Source organism: Budorcas taxicolor, chromosome 19 (genome assembly GCF_023091745.1).
Source record: "Budorcas taxicolor isolate Tak-1 chromosome 19, Takin1.1, whole genome shotgun sequence".
In the NCBI taxonomy this organism is placed as follows: Eukaryota; Metazoa; Chordata; class Mammalia; order Artiodactyla; family Bovidae; genus Budorcas; species Budorcas taxicolor.
The window spans coordinates 12306243-12314972 of record NC_068928.1 but is presented as its reverse complement, the minus strand read 5'-3'; the positions used below and the strand labels follow the sequence as shown (position 1 = coordinate 12314972).

The window sequence follows — 8730 nt, the reverse complement described above, 5'->3', positions numbered from 1 at the left end:
CTGTGTGCTCAGACCATCAGTTATGTCCGACTCTTCGTAAACCTGTGGACTGTAGCCCACCAGGTTCCTCTGTCCATGGAATTTTCCAAGCAAGAGTACTGGAGTGGATTGCCATTTCCTACTGAAGGGGATCTTCCCAACCCAAGGATCAAAGCAGTGTCTCTTGTGTCTCCTGCATTGGCAAGAGGAAAAACTTGATAAATACTGCCAAATTTCCTTCAATGAACATCATACCAATGTACACTACCATGAATAGTGTCGCTGGGGACTTTGGATGCTCCTTTTCCACCTCCAACTACAACTCTGATTAATGAAGAACACACACACACACACACACACACAAAGGTCAAAAGGGAATAGAAGTACAATTGCGTAAATATGGACAAGATCCCAGTGCTCCAATGCTAAGCTGTAATTTTGCTGAGGTCTGAGGCCAAAGTAAAGACTTTTATTGCCAACCTGAATCCAGCCCTTCTGACCCACACACTCTGGCTTTCTTGCAGAGAAAGCAGTCAAAAAGTGAAATTCCCTTCTTCTTATAAATTAAAGTTCCAAAAATCTATCCTTCCCAATTTTCACTGGTCCTGATGAATTTGATTTCCAATAGGAGGACCCCTATCCCACCCAAAAGAGTGAAGCCCCTTTGAAATATCTTCAAAGTGGGAATTATTCCGCCCAGTAATAGTTGAAAGAGATATCCTATTTGATTCATTATAAGGAAACACTTACTGAGAGTGGTCCTGAAGGATTTTTTGTTGTTGAGGAAGAGAACGGAGGTCTTCCTCTCAGAGTTGGTTTGTAAAATAATTGACTGAGGATTGGAAGGGCTCATCTCTGCTTTACTGTTGGTCTGTTAGTTCATTGGATAGATGGGGAAGTAGACACCTGATTCCTGTGCCAGTGGTTATATTAAGCTGTATTTCTTCAGGGAAATAACTAGCAATATAGGGTGTTAACTGTTAACATGGTTACTGATTATATTTCTAAAGTACAAATCTATGGTTTTCAGTTCAGTTCAGTTCAGTTGGTCAGTGGTGTCTAACTCTTTGCAACCCCATGGACTGCAGCATGCCAGGGCTCCCTGTCCATCACCAACTCCTGGAGCTTACTCAAACTCATGTCCATCACTCAGGTGATGCCATCCAACCATCTCATCCTCTGTCGTCCCCTTCTCCTCCTGCCTTCAATCTTTCCCTGATTAAAAACTTCTGATGATTCATCATTGCCCAAATCATGAAGTCTACGCTTCCTAATTTGGCTTTTAAAACCCTTCACAGTCCAATCCAGGGCTTTCCCTGATGGCTCAGTCGGCAAAGAATCTGCCTGCAATGCAGGAGACCCGGGTCTGACGGCTGAGTCGGAAAGACCCCCAGAAGAGAGAAATAGCGCCCTACTCTGGCATTCTTGCTAGGGAAATCCCATGGACAGAGGAGCCTGGTGGACTACAGTCCCTGGGGTTGCAGGAGACACACAGAACTTAGGGACTAAACTGCCACACCCACGATCCAGTCCAAACCTCCATTTCCATCTCTTTCACTATTCCTACCTGATCTCCTACCCTGCTCCCCTATTTCTTGAAATCTGGTCTTCAACCATGCCAAAAAATTGGCCGCTGCCTAATCAGTCAGTGCACAATGAGTCATGCTCCCCATAATTTTTTAAAATACTTTTCTTTATTCATTAATTATTTTTGGCTGTGCTGGGTCTTAGTTGCTGCGCAGGCTCTTCTCTAGTTGCGGTGAGTGGGGGCCCCTCTTTGTCGCAGTGCTCGGGCTTCTCACTGTGATCACTTCTCCTGTCACCGAGCAGAGGTTCTAGGTGAGCGAGTGGGCTTAGCTGTTGTACAGGGTTAGATGCCTTGAGTGCGGGATCTTCCTGGATTAGGGATCGAACTCGTGTCTTCTGCATTGACAGGTGGACTCTTTACCACCTAGCCACCAAGGAAGTCCCTCCTCGTGTTCTTCACACGACTTATTGAGACCACCTATTTACCCTGAATTAGAATATATCCTGCCTAGACTATCAGACAGCTCCAAGTTAAATTTGATGCCAACTTACTGAACTCTCGTTAGCCTAATTGTCTTTTCCAATTCTTTGGACCAAATCTCTGTCCTTATATTTAAGACTTTACTTTATAATTTTCATTTATTTATTTACTTACTATTTTTGGCCACACCATGCAGCATTTGAGATTTTAATTCCCTGAGTAGGGATCAAACCCATGTCTCCTTCCAATGGAAGTGTGGAGTCTTAACCACTGGACTACAAGGGAAGGCCCAAGATGTTACTTTTTAAATTACAAACTCAATGGAATATAGAGAAGAAAAACAGTATTAGTTTATTAAAAAGAAATAATGCTGTTATTAAAAACACAAGTACTTAAACGTATAAACTATACAACTCCCCAGTCTTCCCTAATCCCACTCTCTTGATATAGCTGTTGTTAAGCATAATAAATATTTAAAATATTTTATTTGGCTGTCCTGGATCTTAGCTGTGGCATGGGGGATCTAGTTCCCTGACTAGGGATTGAACCTGGGCCCCCTGCATAGAAAGCACCAAGTCTTAGCCACTGGACCACCAGGGATTTTTTAATATAAGCGACTGATACTCTCATACATTGCTGGTGGGAATATAAATTGGCACAACCATTTTGGAAAACTATTTGGCAGCATCTATTAAAACAATGTACACATAGAAACACAAGAGTTTACTCCTAAGTGTACAACCAACAAAAATGTAGACTTATGTGAAAATATATAAAAAGAACTTTCATGGAACATTATTCATAATAACTCAAAACTAGAGACAGCCAAGTTGTAGAACAGATAAGTAAATTTTGGTATATCTAGTAAAAATATCACGTAGCAACAGAAATTAACCAGCTATAGCCACATTCAGTATGGATCTATCTCATAACAAGAACCCAGACACAAAAGAAAATATGCTATGGTTACACTTACATGAAGTTCAAAACAGGCAAAAATAATGTATAGTGATGGAAACCAGGATGAAGTTACCCCTGGAGAAGATGCTCGTGACTGCACGGGTGCATGAATGGGCATCTGGGCTGTTAACGGCTGTAACTGCTTTGTAATAATTTATTGAGCCAAACATTGATGCAGTTAAAATATATGTTTTTTAATGGCTCCAGAGTCTTCCACTGAGTGGATATTTACTAATTCACTCATTTTCTCTATTAATTAGACATTTACGTTGAACTTTAGGCTTTTATTCCTATTATAATGTGGCAATGAACAATCTTGTGCATGCACCTTTTTCCATTTGTTTAAATATATCTGTAAGATACATTTTTAGTAGAACAAACGATGCTTTAAAAAGAATACATTAAGAATTCCCTGATGGTCCAGTGGTTAGGATTCATCTCTTTCCTTGGTCCAGGAACCCCAAGACGCAGCCAAAAAAAAAAAGGAATACATATTGTGAAGGTTGATGGGCATTGTTTTATAACTCTGCAATAAAGCTCTACCAATTTGCATTTGTGCCAACAGGACGTGATGTCTTAATTTTCATAACCTGGAAATTCACTGGGTAGTATTGGACTTTTAGTTGCTGCTTCTCTAGCATGTGAAAACATTTCTTTCTTTCATAGAATTTTACTTTTATTCATTTTTTTTACTTTGGCTGCACTGGGTCTTCCTTGAGGTGTTCGGGCTCAGTAGCTGCAGAGTTGCCCTGAGGCGTGTGGGATCACCGTTTCCTGACCAGGAACTGAACATGCGTCTCCTGCATTGGAAGGTGGGTTCTTAACCATCTTAACCATTTGGACCATCAGGGAAGTCCCAAAGCATTTCTTAATTGTTGTGTTCATTTGTACTTTTATTTTATTTAACTTTTTTGGGGAGATCAAGCCATTTTATTGAGGGGCTTCTGGGGGAATTGAAGGGATGGGAGGACTGTGAGCTCTGATGTCCTTCTCCTGGCCAGGATTCCCCAGGTTCATAGTGGCTGAAAAGCCATTTTCAGCTCTTTTAAATTATTGGTGAAATTGAAAACTTTCCATGTTAACCATTTGTTTGTTTTGTTTTTCAGCCATATGGTGAGGAATATGGGATCTTAGTCCCCCGACCCGGGACGGAATCCATGCCTCCTACAGTGGAAGAGAGGAGTCTTCACCACTGGACTGACTGCCAGAGAAGTCCCTGGTTATTATTTTTCATGAGCAGCTTATTTACGTTTTTCTCTTTCTTTTCCCCTTAGGGAGTGCTTTACTTCTAATATACGTGTTCAGAATACTAACCCTTTATCAAGCGGTGGAAATTATTTTTCCTGGTTTGTCATTTGGAGTTTGTTTTCATTTATGGAGATTTGGGGCCTTAGGAAAAGTATTTTAAATGTTCATGTGTCCTGTTTTATGTTTTTAATGTTTTCTAGTATCTTGTCAGACTTGAAGTCTAGCAGGCAAGTTTTTCAGAATACGTCTTGTGTTGACTATTGTGCATCAGTTTTTCCTGGAACACAGCGTACTCTTGGATGTTCTAATTGAGGAGATCAAGGTAATAGACAAATGCTGCCCACACATCCTGGGCCAGCCTCCCAGACACTGGTCTGGAGTAACTAAGACAGGCAGTCTAGCTCCTCAAGGCCTGCATGAATGCCTCTTTGATCCTGCTCTCTGAAGCCTTTGGAATGGATCAAGGCGCAACATTCACTTTTTAATACAACAGCCACATTATATACTGTATGAGATGTCACACCTTATTTTCTGCTCAGTCATATTTTCAAATTTAGTTTATTGACTGACATCACCCAAATAACACCATAAATCATCTATTTTTAAAAACCGCCACATTTGGAATTGAACATAGTGATCCTTCTGTCTTATATTTTAAGAGAAATTGATGTACCCAAAGAAGCACTAAAATCCCCAAATTTCCCCTTTCCCAGTTCTCCTTATTCAAGGCTTTAGCAGGAGAGGTCTCATTCTCAGTCAAGCGCCAGCTTATTGTCAGAATTCTTTCTTGGACAACTGCAGCTCTATCCATCTCTCACTGGACCGCAGTGGGTCAACCCAACTCTATACTACTCCTGAGTTCTAGAGGAACACATGAAAATATTTCAGCATAATCCCCTTGTCCACAAAACTTATGCAATACTGATTTTCCATAATCTAATAGCAATCTAAATCTATAGGCTGGGAGCCAACCATTGGCTTTAGCAGAATTTCTTTTGTTGGGATAAGAAAGTGGAGGCAATAAGAAAGGGCTTCCCTGTTTCAGATTTTTCATGAATCTTATCAGTCCATTCCAGATGCCAGAGCACACCATCTGTGAAAATAAAACTCAACTGGGGGTTCCGGAAGAAACAAGAGCACGGCATGAACATGGGGAAGCCAAAGAAAACACGGAAGTATGCGCCCATGAAGCGAATGCTTAGTCTCAGAGATCAGAGGCTTAAAGAAAAGGATAGATTAAAACCGAAAAAGAAAGAAAAGAAAGATCCCAGTGCACTCAAGGAAAGAGAAGTCCCCCAATACCCTTCCGGCTTATTCTTCCAATATAACACACAGCCGGGCCCACCTTACCACATTCTGGTCGATACCAACTTTATCAACTTTTCCATTAAGGCCAAACTGGACTTAGTGCAGTCAATGATGGACTGTCTGTATGCCAAGTGTATCCCTTGTATAACTGACTGTGTAATGGCTGAAATTGAGAAATTGGGGCAGAAGTATAGAGTGGCTTTAAGGATTGCCAAGGAGCCAAGATTTGAACGATTACGTGTGTACATCAAGGAACCTATGCAGATGACTGCTTAGTACAAAGAGTAACTCAGCACAAGTGTTACATTGTGGCCACAGTTGACCAGGACCTTAAAGGAAGAATCCAGAAGATCCCTGGAGTTCCCATCATGTACATTTCTAACCAGAGGTACAACATTGAGCGGATGCCAGATGATTACGGAGCCCCTTGGTTCTAATGAGAAGAGAAAATTTCTCCACCTTCCTTTGACCCTTTTTCTCTTTTGCAAGTTCATTAAACATGCTATAGTGTGAAAAAAATAAAAAATAAAACTCAACCGGGAGAAGATTCACAATAAGGAGTCATGACCCTGGGACTTCCCCGGTGGTCCAGTGGTTGAGACTATGCTTCACTGCAGGGGCAGGGGTTCATTCCCTGGTTGCGGAAACTAAGATCCCACATGCCCTGGGGTGCAGCAAAAAAAAAAAAAAAAAAAAAGTCAAGACATTTATCTTCTGATAGCCTGAAAAGAAAAATTTACCTTACGTGTAAACTTCCAATTCCCAAACAGCAGCATTTGAATTACTTTTGTCTCAGAAAAAAAAAAAAAAAAAGGGAAGGAAGCTTGTCATGGTTATTCCAAAGACTCACACTAGTGGACTAACCTCTTCCATAGTGAGAGGAGCTAGTTCACCTCCCACTACAGAAACCAAAGAGGCCAATTCTCCCTGCCCTCTTCCCCTGGCCAGCACCCAGACAAATGCTCCTGCCCTGGAATTTGAGTCTTGAGTATAGTTATGAAAAAACGACGGTCAGAATTCACTCACAAGAGGGGCTACTCTGGCAAAGCCTTGCCATGGCAGGGTCAGTAAACACTTCTTGATAAAAGACAGCTGTGGAGACTGCTGCTTCTTAGGCCAGAGTCACCACAAACAACTCAGTTGTCTTGGCCTCTGCTGGTTTTCTGAGCCTGATTCTCCAGAATTGCATTAATTCTGGGAGGCAATCACAAGACTATCTGAAGTGAGGAAGTCAAGAATTGAGGGACTTTGTTGGGGGTCCACTGGCTAAGACTCTGCACTATCCAATGCACGGGGCCCAGGGCAGGGAAATAAATCCCGCATGGCACAATCAAGACTTGGCACAGCCAAATAAGAAAAAAATTTTTAAAAGAAGGAGGATGATGTTGAACTGTTAAAAATAGTGACGGAAGGTTTACTACATCTTCTTTTTGGTTCCTTTGTGTTTATCTCACGCATAAAACCTATGAAGTTCCATTTCATCTGTGGGTCCTCTATTCCTGGCACAATGCCAAAGAGAGTCTTACGATAAGTCCTCCACTCTCCTTTAAGGATATGATTCCATGTTTTAATAAAAGGCGTATCTCTGGGACTTCCCTGGTGGTCTAGTGGTTAAGAATCCACCTGCCAATGCAGGGAATATGGGTTCGATCGCTGTACTGGGAAGATTTCCCCTGCCACGGAACAATTAAGCCCAAGCAACACAACTCCTGAGCCCGTGCTATAGAACCCATGAGCCACAACGACTGAAGCCTGAGAGCCCTAGAAACTGTGCTCCACAACAAGAGATGTCACCACAATGAGCAGCCCTCAGTTCAGTTCAGTTGCTCAGTCGTGTCTGACTCTTTGGGACCCCATGGACTACAGCATGCCAGGCCTCCCTGTCCAACACCAACTCCCAGAGTTTACTCAAACTCATGTCCATCGAGTCGGTGATGACATCCAGCCATCTCATCCTCTGTCATCCCCTTTTCCTCCTGCCCCCAATCCCTCCCAGCAACAGAGTCTTTTCCAATGAGTCAACTCTTCGCATGAGGTGGCCAAAGTACTGGAGTTTCAGCTTCATCATCAGTCCTTCCAATGAATATTCAGGACTGATTTCCTTTAGGATAGACTGGTTAGATCTCCTTGCAGTCCAAGGGACTCTCAAGAGTCTTCTCCAACACCACAGTTCAAAAGCATCAGTTCTTTGCTGCTCAGCTTTCTTTATAGTCCAACTCTCACATCTATACATGACTCCTGGAAAAACCGTAGCTTTGACTAGATGGACCTTTGTCAGCAAAGTAATGTTTCTGCTTTTTAATATGCTGTCTAGGTTGGTCATAGCTTTTCTTCCAAGAAGCAAGCGTCTTTTAATTTGGTGACTGCAACCATGAAATTAAAAGACGCTTGCTCCTTGGAAGAACAGTGGTTAGCACTTAATAATTGTTCAGTTACAAGCCAGACACCAAAAGCTACATACTGCATGCTTGCATTTATATATGACTATAGGAAAGTCTTCGCTGGCAGCTCAGCTGGTAAAGAGTCTACCTGCAATGCTGGAGACCTGGATTCAATGCCTGGGTTGGGAAGATCCCCTAGAAAAGGGAATGACAACCCACTCCAGTATTCTTGCTGGAGAATCCCATGGTCAGAGGAGCCTGGCGGGCTACAATCAATGGAGTCACAAAGAGGTGGATACGACTGAGAGCTTACGCTTTTATATGAATGAGTGAGTGAAGTCGCTCAGTTGTGCCTGACTCTTTGCGACCCCATGAACTGTAGCCTACCAGGCTCCTCCATCCATGGGATTTTCCAGGCAAGAATACTAGAGTGGGTTGCCATTTAAGGCAAATGTTAAGATATAGTAACAGAAAACAGATCAGTGGGTTTCTGGAGCTGCAGATAGGGGGATTTGCTACACAGGAAGATAAGGGAATTATTTTGGAGTAGTTATGGTGCTGGTTCCGTGGGTATATGCATGTGTGCCTACTTAGTCAGTCAGCTCTTTCGTGACCCCATAGACTAGAGCCCCCAGGTTCCTCTGTCCATGGAATCCTCCAGGCAAGTAGATTTGGAGTGGGTAGCCATTCTCTTCTCTAGGGGACCTTCCCAACCCAGAGATCGAACCTAGGCTCTCCTGCATTGCAGGCAGATTCTTTACTGTCTGAGCCACCAGGGAAACCCTCCACGGGTGTATACATTTGTCTAAAAGCACAGAACTGTGTAGTTAAAGTGGGTGTATTTTG

General features: G+C 42.5%; 1 pseudogene; it reads left to right on the top strand.

The window, feature by feature from the left end:
- The first annotated feature begins 5344 nt into the window (after positions 1-5344).
- On the top strand, positions 5345-5940 carry LOC128065522 (rRNA-processing protein FCF1 homolog; annotated as a pseudogene).
- Positions 5941-8730: the final 2790 nt, after the last annotated feature.